The sequence below is a fragment of the Aethalodelphis obliquidens genome, unplaced genomic scaffold, assembly GCF_003676395.1.
Source record: "Aethalodelphis obliquidens isolate GAN/ISIS:26980383/991018 unplaced genomic scaffold, ASM367639v1 scaffold4, whole genome shotgun sequence".
NCBI classification, from domain to species: Eukaryota; Metazoa; Chordata; class Mammalia; order Artiodactyla; family Delphinidae; genus Aethalodelphis; species Aethalodelphis obliquidens.
This window is the reverse complement of record NW_020837948.1, coordinates 8,454,975-8,460,878: the sequence shown is the minus strand read 5'-3', so window position 1 is coordinate 8,460,878 and position 5,904 is coordinate 8,454,975. Positions and strand designations below refer to the sequence as shown.

Below are 5,904 nucleotides of genomic sequence, written 5' to 3'. Positions count from 1 at the left end.
CCCCACCCCCCCTTACCCTTTAGTAACCATAAGTTTGTTTTCTAGGCCTGTGAGTCTCTTTCTGTTTTGTAAATAAGTTCATTTATATTGGTTTTTTTTTTAGATTCCACACAGAAGCGATATCATATGATATTTGTCTTTGTCTGGCTTACTTTACTTAGTATGATGATCTCTAGGTCCATCCATATTGCTGCAAATGGTATTATTTCATTCTTTTTTATGGCTGAGTAATATTCCATTGTATAAATATACCACATCTTCTTTATTCATCTGTCGATGGACATTTAAGTTGCTTCCATGTCTTGGCTACTGTAAATAGTGCTGCAATGAGCACTGGGGTGCATGTACCTTTTCGAATTATAGTTTTCTCTAGATATATGCCCAGGAGTGGAATTGTAGGATCATATGGTAGCTCTATTTTTAGTTTTTAAAGGAAACTCCATAATGTTCTCCATAGCAGCTGTACCAATTTACATTCCCACCAACAGTGTAGGAGGGTTCCACTGTAGTTTAGATTTGCATTTCTCTAATTAGCAATGTTGAGCATCTTTTCATGTGGTTTTTGGCCATCTGTATGTCTTCTTTGGAAAAATGTTTATTTAGGTCTTCTACCCATTTTTTCATTGGGTTGTTTGGTTTTTTGATACTGAGCTGCATGAGCTGTTTGTATATTTTGGAGATTAATCCCTTGTCGGTTGCATTGTTTGCAAATACTTTCTCCCATTCTGTAGGGTGTCTTTCTTCATTTTGTTTATGGTTTCCTTTGCTGTGCAAAAGCTTTTAAGTTTAATTAGATACCATTTGTTTGTTTTTGTTCTTATTTCCATTACTCTAGGAGACGGATCCAAAAAGATATTACTGCGACTATGTCAAAAAGCATCCTGCTTATGTTTTACTCTAGGAATTTTATACTATCTGGTCTTACATTTAGGTCTTTAATCCATTTTGAGTCTACTTTTGTGCATGGTGTTAGAGAATGTTCTAATTTCATTCTTTTACATGTAGCTGTCCAGATTTCCCAGCACCACTGATAACACTTCTGAGCACCAACAAGGTCACAAGACCCAGCCTAGCCAATCAATGTATTCCATGCCACTAGACACAGTGACTGGCTCAGAACAGGACACCGTAAATGGGCCAACAGGAAGAAAGGAATGCTGAACCTGAGATTGTGACAAAAAACCAGAATCGTTAAAGGGGGCCAAAATGGTCCCAGATTGATACTCAACCCTAGCTACACTTGTAGTAGAAACAGACACAAATCTTAGGAGGATGAGATCTCCAGTTTAGGTCCATAGGATTCTCATCAAATAAGAGCAACAAAATAAATGATCAGGGTCAAGGTCAGTGTCAGAGTTGTTCTTCAAGATTCAGCTCAGAATAGTTTTAAGCAGAAACGATGGACAAAATACATATCACATCCTCATATAATTTCACTATAACAACAAGAAAGTAAGTACCAAAGGGGCTGTAAAAAACGCTATTGGTAATTTGATAGGGATTGTCAGTTAATTTAGACAATATCCCGTCAAGCAGACCGTCTCTAGAATAAAGAAATACCGTATCTTTCAAACATGGCATATCTTGTCTCTTAGAACTCAGAAGTAGAGATACATATTTATGAAGGGCTCCTCCTATTTTAAATAAAGATTATACAGAAACCTCTTCAAATGTAAAATTCATATCATCCTCTGAAGTGGACATCTGCAATTTTCCTGCCCAGAATTCATTTTCCATCCTTCTGATACTGAACAGTACCAGAGTTTTCTTGGGAGAATCTACTCATTCAGCCCATTGGCTGGTTGGAGAACCACTGGGAGAGACAGAAAGGTTGATGAAACCTGGACTTCACTCATGAGGAGTGCACAGGTACTGGCTTGCCCCCAGGCAGGTAAGACAGAGGTCTGCCCCAGCAGCTGCTGGGTTTCCAGCAGCCACCTCACATCACTCCCCAACCTGAGTGAAGTGAACGCCCCAGCACAGCTCACTCCATGCCACCGTGTGGCACTGAATCTAGGGCAGCAGCTCAGGGGAAAAGACTTGACCTTGGGATGCAGAGGTGACCCGGTTCTGGGGCAGAGCCAAGGTAGAGCAGCAGTGCTGACTGCTGGTGTTTACTCAAGCAGCACCCCAGAAACAGCCCAGACTTCTGACAACAGCACAGCCACTGGGTTTCCCCGCGACCACCTCGCTATGTACGCCAGCCCAAGCTGAGTGTGGCTCACTCCATGCCATACCACAGGTCTATATCTGGAGCAGCCACGACCTGGGAAAAAATGTGACGAACACAGGCAGAGCATTGGACTTCTGTAGGTACACAAGCCCTCCTTTGGGGCAAAGGTCCTGGTGCAGGGAGAAGGAAAAACAATTAAAAACAGAGCCAGCATGAGCCCAACCCTCAGGGCTTCTACTCCAGCAGCTTGGGATCAGAACCCGCTGTGACTGGGTTGTGACAGCCATGCAGCAGAGAGGAAGTCCTGCCTCACAGCCTGTGCAAGTTCTAGCCCCTCCATCTCCAGCCCCACCTCCTCCAAGGTGATAGCTGCCAGCAACACTGAAGAAAGGCATGACTGGTGTCCACATCAAATCCATCCCTCCCACCAAAGGCACTGAGCACATACAGTCTACAGAGAAAAACTCCCATGTAAGAACACCTCTTCAAGACCATAACAGGTAACTGTTTGATTTAAATTCAAGGAGGCAGAGAAAGTTAAGTAAAACAAAAAGGCAGAGAAACTGCCCTCAATTGAAAGAGCAAGGGAAAAAACCCTGAAAAACAAACAAATAAAAATAAGCAATTTACCAGATAAAGAATTCAAATCATTGGTAATAAAAATGTTAACTGAACTAGGAAAAATAATTGATCTAAACACTGATCATTTTAACAAGGAAAGAGAAAATATAAAAAAGACCTCATCAGAAATGAAAAATTCAATAGTTGAAATTTAAAAACACACTAGAAGGAATGAATAGCAGACTAAGTGATACAGAAGAATGCATAAGTGACCTAGAAGATAAAATAATGTAAATCATCCAATCAGAACAGCAGAAAGAAACACAAATTTAAAAAAAAAAAGCAACCTATGAGATCTTTAGGATAATATTAAGTGTGACAACATTCACATTATAGGGTTTCCAGAAGGAGAAGAGAGAGAAAAGGGGATTGAAAATGTATTTGAAGAAATTAGGCTGAAAACTTCACAAATCTAGAAAAGGAAACATATATCCAGGTACAGGAAGCACAGAGGGTCCCAAACAAGATGAACCCAAACAGACCTATAGCAGGACACATCATTCTTAAAATGGCAAAAGTTAAAGATAAAGAGAGAATTCCAAAGGCAGCAAGAGAAAAACAAAGAGTCATATACAGGGGAATCCCCTTTTTGCTATCCTCTGATTTTTCTGCAGAAACTTTGCAGGCCAGAAGGGAGCAGCATTATATTTTCAAAGTCCTAAAAGGGAAAAACCTACAACCAAGGGTACTCTATGCAGTAAGATTATCATTTAGAATAGGAGAGATAAAGAGCTTCTCAAACAAGGAAAAACTATAAGAATTCATCAATATTAAACCTACTCTAAAAGAAATGTTGAAAGGTCTCTAAATGGAAAAGAAGTAAGAATCTAGAGGAAAGAGAAAATTCCACTAGGAAAGGCAGGTATATAGTAAGGATTGAAGATTACTTAAATAAACCACTGTGCATATTAAAAGACAAAATATTGTAAGAGCAACTACAACTACAATTACCAGCAAAAGGATAAGCATGAAGATGTAAAATATGACATCAAAAACACAAAATGTTGGGGAGGGGAGTAAAAAATGGAGATCTTTTAGAATGTGTTTGAACTTAAATGAATACAAGTTTAAAACAAGTAGATATAATCATGGGTCAATATTATTTCTATGGTAACCACAAATCAGAAAGCTACAGTAGATAAAGAGAAATCAAAAAGAAATGTACCCAAATACACTACTAAAGAAAATCATCAAACCACAATGGTAGAAACAAAAAGAAGAAGAAATCAACAGAGAACAACTACAAAAAACAACTGGAAAAAAGTAATAAAATGGCATAAGTACATACCTACAATAATTACTTTATGTGTCAATGGACTAAATGCTCCAGCCAAAAGACAGCGTGGATGACTGGATTAAAAAAGACTCTTCAATATGCTGCCTATCTGAGGCTCACTTCAGGGCTAAAGACACACACAAAACTCAAAAACTGAAAGTGAGGGGATAGAAAATATATTTCATGTAAACAAAAACAACAAGAATGTGGGGATAGCAATACTCATATCAAACAAAATAGATTTTAAAACAAAGGCTATAACAAAGATGAAGATTAATTATCATTCACAATGATAAAGGAATCAATACAAGAAGAGGGTATTATACTCATTAACATATATGCACCCATACAGGAGCAACTACATATATAGAGCAAATACTAACAGACATAAAGAGAGAAATTAGCAATAATACAATAATAGTAGGGTACATTAACACCCCACTGGCATCAATGGACAGATCATCCAGACAGAAAATCAATAAAGAAACAGTGGTCTTAAATAACCCAATGGACTGGTTGTACTTAATACATATCTATAGGACGCTAAATCCAAAAACAGCAGAATACACATTCTTTTCAAGTGCACATAGAAAGTGCTCCAGGATAAATCACATACTGGGCCACAAAACAAGCCTCAACAAATTTAAGGGGATAGGAATTATTATCATGCATTTTTTTCCAACCACAATGGTATGTAAATACAAATCAACTACAGAAGGAAAAATGGGAAAAGAACAAACGTGTGGAGACTAAACAACATGATACTAAAAAACCAATGGGTCTATGATGAAATCGAAGAGTAAACCAAAAAATACATCAAGAAAAATGAAATGGAAAAAAAAGTTCCCAAAATCTATGAGATGCAGCAAAAACATTTCTAAGAGGGAAGTTTATAGCAATACAGCCTTCTTCAAGAAACAAGAAAAATCTCAAATAAACAACCTAACATTCCACTTAAAAGAATTAGACAAAGAAGAACAAACAAAGCCCAAAGTCAGCAGAAGGAAGGATAAAGATTAGAGAGGAAATAAGTACAATAGAGATAAAAACCATAGAAAAGATCAATAAAACCAAGGACTGTTTTTTTAAAAAAGATTTTAAAAATTGATAAACTTTTAGCCAGGTTCATCAAGAAGATAAAAGAGAGGACTCAAAATAATTAATGAATGAAAAAAAAATAATTAATGAAAGAGGAGAAATAACAACTGACAACAAAGAAATACTCCCGCAAAATCATAAGATAATACTATGAACAGTTAGTATGTCCACAAATTGGACAACCTGGAAGAAACTGACAAATTTATAGAAGCATACAACCTGCCAAGACTGAACCAAAAAGCTACAAATAATTTAAACAGACCAATCACTAGAAGTGAAATAGAATCTGTAATTTAAAAAAAGCTCCCAGCAAACAAAAGTCCAGGACCAGAGAGCTTCACAAGGGAATTCTACCAAACATATAAAAAAGAATTAATACCTATTCTTCTCAAACTATTCCAAAAATTGAAGAGGAAAGAACACTCTCAATTCATTCTATAAGGCCACCGTTGCCCTGATACCAAAAGCAGACAAAGACACTACAAAAAAAAGAAAATTACAGGCCAATATCTTTGATGAATATAGATGCAAAAATCCTCAACAAAATATCAGCAAACCGAGGGTGGGAGGGAGGGAGACGCAAGAGGGAAGAGATATGGGAACATATGTATATGTATAACTGATTCACTTTGTTATAAAGCAGAAACTAACACACCATTGTAAAGCAATTATACCCCAATAAAGATGTTAAAAAAAAAAAAATCAGCAAACCAAATCCAGTAATATATAAAAAGGA

General features: G+C 37.0%; 1 protein-coding gene across 1 annotated transcript in view; it reads right to left on the bottom strand.

Moving 5' to 3' along the window:
• Positions 1–5,904, bottom strand: part of MEIKIN (meiotic kinetochore factor) — a 119,190-nt gene that overhangs the window by 907 nt on the left and 112,379 nt on the right. The gene's annotated exons all lie outside the window — the stretch shown is intronic.